The sequence below is a fragment of the Python bivittatus genome, unplaced genomic scaffold (assembly GCF_059951505.1).
Source record: "Python bivittatus isolate LINGU-HERP-01145 unplaced genomic scaffold, Pbiv_v1 ctg000080_np1212, whole genome shotgun sequence".
NCBI lineage: Eukaryota > Metazoa > Chordata > Lepidosauria > Squamata > Pythonidae > Python > Python bivittatus.
This window is the reverse complement of record NW_028277035.1, coordinates 11,717,289-11,733,599: the sequence shown is the minus strand read 5'-3', so window position 1 is coordinate 11,733,599 and position 16,311 is coordinate 11,717,289. Positions and strand designations below refer to the sequence as shown.

General features: G+C 42.5%; 1 protein-coding gene across 8 annotated transcripts in view; it reads right to left on the bottom strand.

Annotated features, from left to right (window-relative positions):
* Positions 1-16,311, bottom strand: part of BRD4 (bromodomain containing 4) — a 95,489-nt gene that overhangs the window by 69,909 nt on the left and 9,269 nt on the right. For all 8 annotated transcript variants that reach the window (XM_088133520.1, XM_088133513.1, XM_088133516.1 and 5 more), the window contains exon 2: positions 8,368-8,453. The gene's annotated coding sequence lies outside the window, so the exon portion shown is untranslated. The remainder of the gene's footprint in view (positions 1-8,367; positions 8,454-16,311) is intronic.

Here is a 16,311-nt window from a genome sequence, read left to right as displayed (position 1 = left end):
CCTCAGCCCAATGCATTCTCCTCACAGCAGCCCTGGAAATTTCCCATCCAGACTATAGTTAATAGCTCCATAATAAAAACAATACTTTTAACAGAAACAGGCTTCAAACATATGATATGTATATATAAACTGCAAATTCACAAAATCCAAAAGAAAACTATAATAGCTTTTTATTTTCCTTTCAACAAAATCTGAGGAACACATTTGATCATACTTTGATTAAAATTTGGTATGACAGTCTGAGGTTAAATAATGGCTGTATCTCTACAAAACACTAAGGAAGATTTCCTCAGATTCCAGGTATCCATACCTTATCAAAAGAGTAATATTACTTTGAAAGCAATGCTACGATTATTTTCAATCCTAGTGAAGTTCTTTGCTTACTTATCTGTTCTGCTTGTGGGAACAGACAGGTAGAACAATCATGTGGAGTGCACTAAACGTTTGTGAATGTATCCCAGGATTTCTTGACTTCAGGTGTTTACAGGTAGTCCTTGCTTACCAACCATTCATTCAACAACTGTTCAGAGTTATGACGGTGCTGAAAAAAATAACTTTACAGCCATTTACAACCTTCGCAGTGTCCCTCAGTCCCTCAGAAGAAAATCTCAGAGAAAATCCAAGCAGCAGCCAGGTGCTGGGAGCCACAGCACACTACGAAAACAGCTAACAGTACTCTCTTGAAATCTGTTTCTCTCCAATCTCTCTGCTCTGTGGAGGGAGGGGGGAGGAAAAAAGCAAGTGATTTCTGTAGGCAATCTCTCCTTTGTCTGACCCTTTCCTGCTGCTGGTGCAACTGCATTACTTTTGAAGTGTACAAGACCAAACAGCTTACTCTCTTGAAATCCCTCTCCAATCTCTCTGCTCTGCGGGTGGGGAGGGGAGGATTAGACAAAAGAGAGATTGTCTACAGAAATCACTTGCTTTTTTTCTCCCCTCTCCCCCCACAAAGCAGAGAAATTGGAGATTTCAAGAGAGTAAGCTATTTGCTCTTCTACACATCAAAAGCAATGCAATGATGTGAAGGGGGAAAACACTTGAGCAGAGTCATGCTCATGTGATTTCCCACTTAGTGATGGCTTCGCTTAGCAGTGGAGTTGTCAGGGTCATTAAGCGAGGACTACGTCTACATAAATTCAGTTTTGACAACCTTCTAGGGTGTGAATTTTCCATTTTTAAATTTTCTGAAGTAATACATGCTTATAGTTCTCTCAATGACAATAACAAATGGCTACATATATTTAAAAACTTGAATACCTGCATCTATGTACTCCAGAATGTACTCCAGAATATGTATGGTTATAAACTGTGAAAAGTAGGAAGTGGAGCTGTTGACTGAACAAGCAGAATTATATACTACCTATCCTAGTCATTGATTTGGAAAGTGCGTAAATTGCACAGATACAGCCACATTACAAACATTTACTATTTACATCAAGTGGTACTGATGCATATCAACAGTTTTATCAAGTTATCAGAAGAATTTCAATAATTTAATTACTGTAATTCAATTATTGCAGGAAAACATTTTACCTTCAGAGCAAATTTTAAAAGTTGGTGCAACTCTTCATTTTGATTATCAAAAGATGTAATTAACTGCTTAAGGAACATATTATCAAGTTGTATCTGTATATTTTAAGAGTTAACCAAAATATAATTTGAGTTGAACATATTGGCTAAATATTGTTCAATTATTTTGCATTTTCATGGCAACAACCAGTATTTATTAAATGCATATTTCCTTCTTTCAGCTTCATGCTGCTACTTCTGCATGCCATTTCTTTATACCATATTCCTAGTTTTTAAAAATTCAGAATTCTTCACCAATCTGAATGCCAGAATTAAATTATATATAAATAATTATCTCTTTCTTAGATTCTGGATTTCTTTTTTGGGGAGTAAGGGAGGTTAAAAATGCATGGAGCATTACAAAACAATACAAAATATGAGGATTATTCCAACTGATGAAGATGAATCAGCAGAGTCAAGTCAGGGCAATGAAGCCTTATAACAGAAAAAAGCAGAAGAATGAGTCAACAAATTAGAAATGACAGAAACCATTCAAAACAGAGTAAGAAGGAAACCTCAATAGATGTGCCAAAGGTAAACAATTAAGGGAATACAGCTATGGCATGAATGATAAAATGAAAGGAACCACAGGGAAAGAACTCTTAATTTCTACCAAAAAGAACTGATTAATTTTGTAACATAGATTTTTAAACATACTATTCACATCCCATTTTACTAAAAGGTTTATATGATACCTGTAGAAGAATTTTTAAGGACCAGTAAAATACAATATTGAGAACTACTGACCAATATTCAGTAAATAGGACAATGTTGCATATTATACAATGGCAGATGAGCAAACAGCCCTGCCTTCCAGTTGGAGGAAAACTACAAATTCAGGTCCCAGATTTTGGAGGCTCCCCCCGCTTCTGACACACCTTCAGTCACTTGCTGGAACTGCCACTGGGAGCAGTAAAATAGATAAATGGCTCAGAAACACTGCTTTGCAAAGCTGCCTTCAGAATAACTCCTACTCCCCGCCACTTGCCATGTCCTTAACAAGGTGATGTTGGGTAGTCTATCATGTGAGTCATCTATTCTCCCAGTCCACACTATAGCTCTATTAAATGCAGTGGCAGTAGTGGGGGAGGAACCCACTGGGGCACTGGCATTTGCCTGATTATAGTACGAACTGGCAACAAACTTGACTCAACTGGAGCATCTTCTAAATACCTATACTACAGAGAGTACCCTAGTTACAAACTTTTGAGTGGTGACCTTTTGCCGATATGAACAAGATGGATCTGGAAGTCAGAGCCAGAAGTCAGGAGAAGGCGTGCTGCAAACTAACCCTTTCCTGCTGTCTCCCGATTTCCAGTTCTGACTTCCGGTCCTAACTTCTTGCATTGTCAGTTGTGTTTGGTGTGTGGCAACTGCAAATTGCAGACTACAAATGTCTGCAATTAAGCACAAGAGTCCTCATGGGGAGGGAGTAGCGCAAAGAAGCGGCAATCCATTACAATGCTTAAAAAGATGGAGATATTGAAGAAAATGGGGGGGGGAGACAGCGAGCGTGGCATGTTCCTACGGCATGAATTATTCCACAATCTGAACAATCATGAAAACCAAAGACAAGATCATGGAACATGTCAAAAGTTCAGTGCCCATGCAATCTATGATAATAAACAAAAGGAGAGGAAAAGTGATGGAAGAGATGGAGGCATGCTCAGCATGTGGTTTGAAGATCAGTGTGCCACTTAGCCTAATGCTGATTCAGGAGAAGGCTAAGAGCTTATTCCATGACTTACAACAAAAGGCTGGTGAAGGTACTGCTGAAGAGGCATTCATTGTAAGCCACAGGTGGTTCCTCTGCTTTAAGGCTTGTGCGAACCTTCATAATATGAAAGTCAGTGGCAAGGTAGCAAGTGCAGATGAGGCTGCAGCCAAGGAGTTCCTGGAAACCCTCAAGGAGATCATCAAGGAAGATGGTTATTTGCCCCAGCAAATATTCAATGTGGATGAAATGGAGCTTTTTTGGAATGCCAGATAGAACATACATCAGTATGGAGGAGAAGACCATACCAGGCTTCAAAGCTGCAAAGGCTAGGCTAACTGTGCTGCTAGGTGGCAATGCTTCTGGTGACCTGAGCCTAAAACTGCTGCTAGTCTACAACTCTGAGAACCCACAAGCTCTCAAGGACATCCCAAAGAGCTCACTTCCTGTTGTGTGGAAGGCTAACAAGAAAGCTTGGTCATTCTTCTCATCTTTGAAGACTGGTTTTTTCACCATTTCATCCCAGAAGTGAAGAGGTACCACCATGCAAAAAACATCAACGTCAAGATTCTGCTCATACTGGATAATGCCCTGGGTCATCCACCTTACCTTAACAATTTCGATCTGAACATGAAGGTTGTGTATCTGCACCTCCCTCCTGCAGCTGATGGACCAGGGAGTGATAGCAACCTTCAAAAAATATTATCTTTGGTGCAGTTCAGGCAACCAAAGCAGACTCCCAGATGACCTTGCACCAGTTTTGGAAGTCCTATGACATCTACAAGGCCATCAAGAACATTGATGCAGTCTGGTGAAAGGTTACCCCTGTGAACATGAAGAGGGTGTGGAAACATCTGTGCCCTCAGTTCATTCATGACTCTTGCGGGCTTGAGGTGGCAAAAAGGGAGTTGCAGGCTGTTATCAGCAACTTGTTTACCCTCAGCAATGAGCTTCAGCTCAACCTGGAGGAGGGGGACTTTCATGACCTGCCAGCTGCACAGATGCAGGACCTCTCCAATGAAGACCTCATGGAGTTGGAGGAGCAGCAAAAACAAGAGGAAGAGGAAGAGATCGAACCACCAAAGCAGTTCCAGACCAAGCTGATGGCAGAGGGGTTCAGCTTAATTGAGAAAACACGATCATTGTTTGAGAAGCAGGACCCTAATGTGGAGTGCTTCACCAAAGCGTCTGCAGCTGTCCATGATGCAATCCAGTGTTACAGCGATATTCATGAGAAGAGGAAGACCACCATCCAAAGTTCACTGGACTGCTTCTTCAGGAAGATGGGAAAAAGTGCCATTTCAACTCCAGAGGATGAGCCTACGCTATCTCTGCAAGTGCCTACACCAACGTTGCTGCTTATGTAAGGTATGTAACTGCACCTGTTTTTTATGCTTGTTGGACTTGCAAACAAAACGGACTTATGAAAAGCCTCTTGGAACATAACCCGTTCCTAAGTAGGGACTGTCTGTATACAGAAATATATACAAGTAGGTAACCATTCTACTGTGATATGATGCACCATAAGAGCAAAGCTGCTGTGCTGCGTAATACTGTAAAAGTACTTGTAGACGCGAACAAATTAACACAAGAATCCTGAATTACTGTATGTTATGCAACTTCTACATGAACCCCTGATAATTCAGCCTTAAGGAAGAAGTGCTACAGAAGTCAAAGAAAATGCTTCCAAAGTACTGTATCTGAGTGAAGATGAAGCTGCTAAGAAGATCTGGGTCTGTTATTTCCTGTTCCTTTTCTCAAAAGAAACCTTTCATCAGCTGTAGCAGATTTTGAGCAGTTAAGCTCTACCAACTAAGAAAGAGATCAAGCAAATAAGAGTACATATTTATTCCCATTAGCTATTTTAATTAAACGCTTTGACAAAGCCAAGTCCCTAGCTCAGGATGTTAGATAAAGAATTTTGGGACAAATTAAGACATGATGACTGCATACACTATGTGTTTTGAACATGGTGCCCTGGCACTTGGCAGACTCCAGGAATGCATAATTAGATTAAGATTTGGTAGAAATGAAATTAAAATTGGATACTAGCATTCTACAAAGTAAAGTGCTAGCTTCAACATCTTTTTTCCAAATAATGCTTCTGAGCCCTGCATGTATGTACAACAGATACATTATTCGAAAATAAAAATGCTAGGGGGCTGCAGCCCAGTACACACACTCCTCGTTCAATGACTGAGTTCCATTCCGACAACCAGGTCATTAAGCAAAATGGTTGCTAAGCAAACATGTGACAGAGAGAAAGAGAGAGACACTGTGAAGATTACTGGTTGCTGCCATCTCATTCAGATAAAGTTCTCTTGTACAGCTATGCCAGCATTACTCTCACTCTAGCATGCGTTGTTGTCAGAGGCATGAAATTTGATTGTAAATGTGTGCATTGGTTGCAAAATTAATTATTACCGCCGTATTTGCAAATGGTTGCTGAGGTACTGTAGTTGCTAAACAAGGAGTGGGTGTACTTCATTTGAAAGCATATCCACTGCATAGCAAAAAGAAAACAGAAGAAACCTGACATGCTAAAAAGCACTCTAGAAAGTTAAAGGTGGCGGTGGCAAGCAACTGCACATAGATAGTATGCCTTCTGATCACACCCATTAAGACAGCCATTTAGTGAATATGCCCATAACATACCCCAAATCTCAAGCATCCCCATTGATCAATTCATCTAGTCACTATGCTAATTATTTAAACAGTTTCTTTCAATAACGTTAAAATAGTCATTATGAGCAGTCAGTGTAGAGGGTAAAGAAGATGGCCTGGATGGAGATACAGGTAGTCCTCGCTTAATGCCCATTCATTCAGCAACCTTTCAAAGTTACGATGGCCACTGCAGTGCCCCATGGTCACATGATCAAAATACAGGTGCTTGGCAACTGGCTCACATTATGACTGCAGCGTGTACTTCCACTCTCCCCATCCACCTTCTCTCCCGCATCTCTGCCCTTTTGGTTGCCCTTCACTCCACCACTTCCTACCCCTGCCACCCCTCATGACCTTTGCTGTCTTCTTACTCCTGCTGCTGGCCCAGGATCTAGGCATTGGGCGAGAGTGCAGCCTTGGGACGCATAGGGCAAGCATGGCTGGGTGGCAGTCTCAGCTACTGAAGGGAACTCACTGGGACCGGTGAGGGAGGAGGCAGCAGTACAAAGCCGATGGAGGCAGGGCAGCAAGGCGGTGGCAGCTCCCCGGGCAAAGGTGGCATCTGTCAGTGCTGTGCAAAGCCTCCTTTGCCTGAGGAGCTGCCAATCACACCACTGTCCTGCCTCCTCTGTTGGCTCCATCCTGCTGCCTCCTCCCCAGCAAGTTCTCTAAGACAGACAAGACTCCACTGCCCTGCTGTGCTCGCCCTGGGGCTGTGCCCTTGCCTAATGCCTGGATCCCGGGTCAGCAGCTGGAGGAATAAGATGGCAAAGGTCAGCTGAGGGCAGTGGGGGGGGCAATAGAGTGCAGGATGGCCAAAAAGGCAGAGATGATGGGGAGACAGGTGGGTGGGTAGGAGCTGAAGTGGAGGCAAGCACGGCAGGGCCTCATCTACCAAAGGGAGCTTGCTGGGCCTGGCTGGGGAGGAGGCAGAGGGATGGAGCCGGCAGTTTCTGCAGGGCAGGAGAAGTGTGAGGTCCTCACCTAATGACGGCGAGGTCTTTGCCTAATGACCACAACCGGGACTACTGAAACTGCTGTCACTAAGTGGTGCAGTCACATGCTTTGCCTAATGACTGCTTCACTTAGCAATGGAGATTCCTGTCCTAATCAGGGTCATTAAGCGAGGACTACCTGTATGCAGGTACCATTGCTTAGGCAAAAGGGACTAAAGTCCAGAACGTGCAGATAGCTTTCAGAAGCAGTTCAGAGAGACACCTCCCTAATTCACTGAACTGTAAGAATACAGCACAATCCAACTTGCGAGATTCTGTTAGAAACAATCTCAATAAAAGTAATTTTAGGCTTCCTGAGGAATTTATTTCATGGTATGGTCTAGCTAGCGGGGCTGACAATCCCTGGGTTACACAATGGTTCTGTTCCAGGAAGTATATCACATCACATCAAAGCCAATTTTTGCACCCTTTTTATAAAGTCCAATTGACTAAGTCAGGGCCTGAACTTAATTTTTTAACCATCTAAAACAGGGATAGGCCACACGTCACCTCTGAGCACCGGCCATCTCTCTTAATGCCTACCAAGTTCCCTGTCTAACATGACTTTTAAAAAACAAGTGGGAAACAGACTTGCTGCAACCTCTAGCACCATCTATTTACAAAAGAGATGGACAGTATGTGATTTCAAATCATTCTTAAGTTGAAACTTCCTTCATTCTTCATCACTGGCCATGGTGCTTAGAGCTTATAAAGCTGAAATACATCAATATCTGGAAGGCCCCATGTTTCCCATCTTTGATTTACCATAATGTTCCACCTCAAATATATACCATATATTTTCATAGAAAATACGCACCTACAACACAGCATACTGACTGCAAATGTGCAAATGTCTCATCCTACCCATCCACCACTACCACCCCAAAATCAAAGGTCCAAACATTATAAAACATGGATTGTTTAGGTTAGAAGTAAATTCTATTTTAAAATTTTTGTATTTTTTGCTATTTTTATTGAGGGATTCCCTGAAAATTATTTCAAGGGTTCTCCAGTGTTAAAAGGTTGAGAAACGTTGAACCAGAAGCTCACACATCTCCCAGCATCTTTCACATAGGCAATAGCACTGGGAGCTGTGTTCTGGGAGCACTGTTCAGCAACACTGGAAACAATGTGCACCCATGAAAGGAAGCAAGATTAACCAGCTTGCTATCTGATAAATAGTTGCTTTTAAATTAGCCATAACCATCACATTAGTAATTTTGGAACAGGAAATTCTTTCTTGTGCAACCATTTTACAAGACTGCCCAAACTTTGCTCTCAAAACTTCCTATTTTCAAATGTACCTATATCTGATCAAAAGACAGGATCATCACAAGCCCAAGATGCACACAATCAGGAAACCAAACTTTTCCAATGAAAAAATGTGTATGTATTGTATATTATTATAGAAGAATGAAATATTACCTTGAAGAAGAATTTATCGCTGATTACTTCCCTATGGTAATTATGCTCTAATATCCATTTCTGGCATGGAACAATGAAGTACAATTCTGTAAAAACAAAGAATGAGATCAATATCAAAATAAAGGTATGAAGAGGAAAAATATTCAGTTCCTAATATTTAATTTTTGGGTAATGAAACTAAATCTGATTTTTCAGCCTTAACTTCATCTTTGTGAAATACATGCTTTAAAAATACCTGATTTTTGAAGATGAAGGTTTCTATATAACAAACACCTAATTTATTTAGGCCAAAAATGTATCAATCTTTAACAAATACCTCTTAAAGCTCACAAGCAGGTATTAACAAGTTGTTCATCTCTTGATCTTTACCCCAAGCACTGAATTACAACCTTAGCAGTTAATTTAACTGATCTGACTACAGCTGTAGATAGAACATCAATGAATTTTGCCTTTCAAGCTCCTTACTTATTGAATTTATATAAAAGTTATTTATTGAATTGATATATTATTGATAAATTATATACATCTATGTATTGCATTTATATACTACAGGTTGAGATGTGATCTAGCAGTGGAGGACATTAACATCAGTCTGTTGCTGTGGACAGATGACCTCCTGCTTGCTTTTTGGCTCACTGGTGTCACACCTCCCTGCAGGGAAACAGGGCTCATTTGATTGGCCTGCTCCAGGTAACTAATGGACCCAATGGGGTTCGAGAGAGAGCTTGGGGATTTCCCTGAGGTTCTGGTAGGCAGATGGGTTGAGGGCCTAGTCGCTGCCTGTAATGGCTGGGTGGCTGGGGCCTTGGATCATATCACTCCTATGCAGCCTCTCCCTGTGTGCCGATCCTGGGGCGCACCTTGGTTTACTAAGCAGCTCTGAGATATGAAGCACCAGAAGAGACACCTGGAGTGCCCTTGGAGGAAGACTTGAAGTGAGTCTGACCAGACGCATGTAAAAGCCCATATCAGGAATTACCTTGTAGCGATAAGAGTGGCAAAACATCAATATTTCTCTGCCCTTATTGCATCTTCTGATAGCCATCCAGCAGCTCAGTTTAGAGTAACCCTGTCCCTACTGAGTAGGGAGGCCCCTCAGAACATCTATTGGGCCACTGTGAGGATTATCTGATGGATAAAATCACTCAGATTCACTTCAACGTGGACTCTGAATGGGCAGAGAAGGCTGAATGACTCCAGAGGAAGTGGACAGGATTCTCTGTGCTGTCAGCTCAGCCGCCTGTTCACCAGATCTGGGTCCCTCCTGGATTGTAAAAGCAGCTGAAGAGGTGATCCGTGGCTGGGTCCATGCCATGGTGTTGGTCTCTCTGAGGGAGGGGTGGTACCTCCTGCCTTGAAAGAGGCGGTGGTGCAACCCCTCCTCAAGAGGCCATCCTTGGACTCAGTGGTTTATGACAACTACTGAGGAGTTGCCAACCTTCCCTTTTTGGGCAAGGTTGTTGAGAAGGTGATCAGTCTGCAGCTGATATTTCCTGGAGGAAACATACTATCTAGACAGATGTCAGTTAGGTTTCAGGCCAGGATTTAGTACTGAGAAAGTCTTGGTTGTGCTTGTTGATGGCCTGTGATGGAGCCAGGATGGCAGTGGTGCATCCATCCTTGTGTTCCTTGATCTCTCAGCGGCTTTCAGTACCGTTGACCACGGTATCCTTCTGAGCCAGCTCTGTGGGTTGGGGGCACCATTTTACAGTGGTTTTCTTTCTTTTTCCAGGGCCAGTTTCAGTCGGTGTTGGTTGGGGGGGAGAGATCTCACCCTTGGACCCTCCTGTGTGGGGTGCTTCAGGTTTGTACTCTCTCTCCCCTTTCAACATCTACATGAAATTGATGGGGGAGGTCATCCGCCAATTTGGGGTTCAGTATCATCAGTACGCTGATGATACCCAATTGTATCTTTTTGACTCTGGGTCAGCCAACCTTTAGGCTCTCATGGTTCTGTCCCAGTGCCTGAGACAGAGTGGGCTTGGATGGGGAGGAACCATCTCCGACTCAATCCTACCAAGCCTGTGTGGCTGTGGGTGTATGAACCGCCCAGATCTGGATACCATCTTTGACCTTGGATGGGTTGCATTTCCCCCTTCAAAGTTGGTACAAAACCTGGGGGTCTTCCTGGAGTTGCAGCTCCTGCTTGAAGAACAGGTGTGAGCTGTGACTAGGAAGACCGTTGTACAACTCCATCTGGTGCACCAGTTGTGCCCTTTCCTAGATCAAGTGGCCCTCTTGAGAGACAGTCACTCATGCCCTAGTCACCTGGCAGCTTGACTACTGCAATGCTCTGTACGTGGGGCTGCCCCTGAAGATAACCCAGAAGCTTCAACTGGTCCAGCATGCCTTGGTATGCCCATGTAACACCTTTGCTTTATGAGCTGCACCAGTTGCCAATTTGTTCCAGACGCAATTTTAAGGTGCTTAAGTTACCTATAAAGCCCTACATGGCACGGGGTCTGGTTACTTAGGGACTGCCTGTCTCCCATAACATCCGCCCAGCTGATTCGATCCTGCAAGGTTTGTGCACTCCAGATTCCTTCAATGAAAGAATGTCATCCCTCAGGACCCCAGAAGCATACCTTCTCTGTAGCAGCACCTGCTCTCTGGAACAAAGTTCCCCCCGAGATCCAGACAGCCCCCACTCTGTTGTTGTTTAGAAGAGCCATGAAGAACTGGCTTTTCACCCAAGCTTAGGTGAGGGAGAGCGAGACCCCTCATTTCATTGTGTTTGCTGGGTGAGGAATTCTGGGAGTTGAAGTCCACACATCTTAAAGTTGTCAAGGTTGAGAAACACTGTTCTGGACTGTCTCCAAGGGACTGGGGGATGGGCACTGTTTTTCAGTGGTTCTCCTCCTCCTGGAAAGATTGGTTCCAGTTGTGGGAGGGGGAGGGGAGATTTACCCAGAGATCTCAGAAATCTCTACTCCCTCCACTCATTTTAACATCTATATGAAGACCACTGGGGGAAGAAGTCAGTCAGCACATGTTTCAATAGCATCAATATGCTGATGATACCCAGTGATACAGTGGCAGCCTGGAGGCTGTCAGGTTATGGATGAGGAAGAACAGACATTGAATCCTGCCAAGACAGAGTGGCTTTGGGTTTGTGGCCCAAATGATTCCTGGGAAATTCCATCTTTGATTCTGAACAGGGTTGCACTCCTTTGCTCAGGAATGGAACACAATTTGGGAGTTCTCCTAGACTCATAGTTATTGCTTCAGAGACAGATGGCAGCTGCAACTAGGAGGGCTTTTGCACAGTTACTTCTTGTACACTAATTGTGACCTTTTCTAGATTGGAATTACTTGCTCACAGTCACTTATACCCTAGACACATCCCATTTGGACTACTATAATGCATTCTACCTGGGACTGCTCTTGATCCAGAAGCTACAGCTGGTGCCACAGGCCCCGGGCAATGATGGGTACAACTAGGGTGACCTGCTGCTATGGGAGCTGCATTGATTACTAGATGGATTGCATGTATGATTCAAGGTACTGGTTCCCACCTTTAAAGCCCTATATGGTTTCAGACCTGATTATCTAAGGGACTAACTCCTCTGGTATTAATCTGCCCATCCAACCAGACCAAATAGGGTCAACTTCCTCCATGTCCTGTTCCTACAGGAATTACACCTGATGGGCCCTGGAAGTGGGTATTCTTGGCCACCTCCACTTTTTGGAACTCCCTCCCAGTGGAAATTCAATCATTCCTCCTAAAATTCAAGAAAATCTGAAGACCTGCGTATTCAATGCTGCAGAGAAAAACCATGCTTTTTTACTGGAAGTTGGGGTTGCTGATGCACAGTATTTTTGGTGCTTTTTATTTTTTTGCTTTTGTGTATATGGGGCCTCTTGGTGTATTTTATATATTTATATTGTTAACTGCCTATGCCTGAGAGAATGCGCAGTATACAAGCAATATGAATAAATAAAAGTAGTCAATAAGCTATTAACAGCAAAATGTCTGCAAAGATTGTCAATAAAGGGCCAGCAACTAACAAATATAGAATACATACAAGCCCTTGTGTACAGTTCAAAGCTATTATGTCTTTTTCTATTTTCTCCCTTCACAAGTAGCAATACCATATTCCATGAATAATTATCTCTGCAAAAGAAGGAGCAGAACCAAGGACACTGTGTGCAGTACTAGCTGATGCTTTCTTTGATGGTGCCTTCAGGAAGACACAGAGGCAGAAAGTGAGAAATTTTTCCATGAATTCATCTCATTACAGGTAGTCCTCGTTTGATGTCCATTCTTTCAGCAACTGCTTAAAAATATGGTGGTGCTGAACAAAAGGACTTACAACCGATCCACAAAGTTCAGGACACTGCAGCACCGCCGCGGTCATGTGAACAAAATTTGGGCCCACTTGGGCCCACCCACATTTACAACCATCTTTTGGCTGTCCACCTACCTGCTGCCGCTGGCTGCCCCCACTGTCTAGCCCTGCCTGCCACACCACGCACCACTACTGTACTGGCCGGGGCCTTCTTCATGCCACCTTCTTTTGCATCAGTGCCACCAGGGCCTCTCTCTCACTCCAGCCAGGGCCTCTGTTCACACCCTGCCTAGGGCCTCTGCTTGTGCACCAGCCAAGACCTTCTTTCACAAAAGAAGGACCCAGCTAGAAGAGTCCTTCTTTCATGCCAGTGCAGCTAGAGCCTTCTTTCACGCGCCTGCCTTCCAAAACCTCATGAGAAGGCTGCATGCAATTTGGACAAGGAGCGGGTGTGGCCTTGGGAAAAAGGCCTGGCACAGCCAGAAGCTGCCTTGTGAAGGCCAGGCCTTGTCAGCAACAGCAGGAAGAAGACAGCGAAGATCAGCTAGGGGCAGTGAGCGCAGGCTGGCAAGGCCGGCAGTGGCAGCAGAGGGAGCTAAAGGGCAGAGATGGGGAGAGATAGGTGGGTGGGGGAGCTGAAGAGGAGGCAGTCCTTTACCTTACCAATGCTGGGGCTGGGAGGGACCAAGCCAGGAGTGACTTGGATTGGGTGGGGCCTCAGCAGTGTGATTTGGTTAACAATGGCAACCAGGACTGCCATCACTAAGCAATACGGTCACGTTATGTCACACTTTACATCTGCATCGTTTAGCGATGGAAATTCCAGTCCCAAATAGCCATCGTAACTCAAGGACTACCTGTATATTGCAACCTTAATACAAATATTATATACAATGCAAAGTACCATTTTTACTACTAGATTAACATATTCCCTTTACTTTGCAAAGATTATATAAATCAGAAATAGTACAGTTCTTTTGAACTATCTAATATGAGCTATTAAAATAATAAACCTATTATACAAAAAAAGCACACTGAAAATTATACAGCAAATAATTAGAATTAATTACAACAGTAAATGTTAACAATTCTGCATCTCTGCCTTAGTGAATGCAAACATGATACAGTGAAAGATGAAGCTACATGAGCATGCAGGGATGTAGGTTGGAGAAAGCAGAAAAAAGTAATCAAATTTAAGTTCTAAAAAATGAAGTTATGTTTCACGTGCCACTTTCCTGATTTCAATCAACTTTTACCTTATTTGACCTCTGAAGGACAGTAAACACAGAGACTATACCTAACTCACAAAAATATTGGTTTATGTTCAGGTTAGCCTTATGGCTGTTAAAAGTGCTTTGATTTTGATGTAATTTGCCAGCATAACAGGACAATAAAGAAATAATTAAGTTATGACTATGGCTATGTATTACCTCCACCTGCAGAACTAGTATAGCTCAGAATACCAAACACTGAAGAGCCTATTAAGATTTCACGAATGAAATGAAGAATCAGAGCTTGTGCACACAAACTTGTGGATGTGAATCAAAAGAACCAGAATGCCAATTCTTTTCTACTCTGGCAAAAGCTCATTTATGAAATTCCCAGAGTTTATCCACTATACCGCACTGGTCCTTATTCTAGACTTCAGTAATGATTCACAATTTTTTCCAACTACAACAGATGGTAACATAATAAAATGCCAAGATTATAGAGTTTGGATAGTCTCATCACTATGATTACTATATCTCATTTCAGCATAGTGCAACAGCCCAAAGTACATAAGCATCAGCACTTTTCTGTACCCTACTCAGAAATGGTAGAAAAACTCAGTCCTTGCAGATACTTCCTTTTTGCCTCCTCTTCAAGCATAAAAACAAATTACCTCAGCAGCAAAAGGATGTAGTTATTACTCCTTCCCAATGAATGGAGCCTTGAATGTTGACACCGTTAAGAAAAACCTGTTTTTGGTTACCAACATTAAAAAAAATAGCCTTCAGAGCATTAGAACTCTGCATTCCTGGAATCAGCTCTGTCAAGAGATAGCACCATAAATATCTGGAAAGCATAATCTTCAATTTATACAATATGCCTTTCACCGTGGTCAGAAAATCATTTTTATATTCTGGAGATAAACTGTGTAAGCAATTTCCTGCTAATTCTGGTGTTTATATATTGCTATAACCAGTGATATAGAATGAAAAATCAAATATCTGTAAGAGCCACTATGCAAAATTAATTAGTAATATGAAAATATTGTAAATTGATAATCAGAAGAGTCAAAATTTGCCAATAGGAATCAGTGCAACACTAATTTAATCTAAAATCAAAATGTTTTTTTCAGATAATGTATAGACTGATATTTAATCATCAATCTTAGAGCAATTCAGAGATGAATACACAAAATAATGAAGTAATAAACTAAACCATTAAAATCATACTAAAACCCAATGCATTCAGGAACAGCCAATATTATTATTGGCTATTTATGAGGTTATTTCAGCCCGCCCCACTTGGTCCAGCAGAAGGGGCAGGTTGCAGACCCCACTGGTCAAGGAATTTCGATTGGTGGGGTCTAGGCAGAGGGCCTTTTCTGCTGTGGCTCCCGCCCTACGGAACATCTTGCCTCCCGAGGTCCGGTGTGCCCCCTCCCTCATGGCTTTCAGAAAAGGGGTTAAATCCTGGCTTTGCCAGAAGGCCTGGGGGCCGGATGGGGGCTCGCATCTGTGGAGATGGCTGGTGGGGTGATTGGTTCTGGCTCCCCCCCCCGCATCTTGAAGGTGTTAGTGCTAAAATATACAGGGGTTTTTTAGGACATTTTAAATGTATGTTTGTATTTTAATTATTTATGGATTTTAGCCACTGTTGGAGGGATTGGTGTGTTTTTTCTTTTTTGTTATTGTGAGCCGCCCAGTCACCCTTTGGGGGAGATAGGCGGCATACAAGTTAATAAATGAATGAATGAATGAATGAATGAATGAATGAACCAAAGGTCTAAGTAAAGGTATGTGATTGAAGCAGCTGGAGCAAGTAATACTCCAATATCTGATGCACTCCAAAGGGAGGTAAGGCATCACAATGATAATCTCTCCCCACCTGAGTTTCAAATAAAAAAAAAAGCTTTTATAATATTTACAAGTTATTTCAAGAAAACAATGTCCATAAAGGCTTTCTTTTCTGTTCAAGTTAATAAAATCTAAGCAAATATATTTATTTTTTAAAAATTAATACTTAAGCTATTTATATTGGATTATATTGATTTAGATTTTGGGGTCATTTTTTCCCTAGGGGTAGTCTCACTACAGCCTTCTTTAATGAGGCCATGCCCACTCCTTTGGGTAGGCAGGCTCTCTTCTTAACCCTTGAGGTGGAAAGATAAGCAAACATGTGGTTAGCTGAACTCAATCAGGCATATTGTCTATATCATCTGAACTTACAACTAAGCCTTATCCAAAAGACTCTCACCAGTCAGAGCCATGGGTGTTTTTACAAGTTGAACTAATTTGATAGATTCTAACCTCAGAGTAACTAGTCAACATGTCTCTATAATCCCCTATAGTTCCCTATATAATCCCTTTTGGTCAAGCCCCAATGTCCTGAATGGCTTACAAAAGCTCTGCTGGGTATTAAAATGATGGAAGGGCAAAAAATGTTTTTT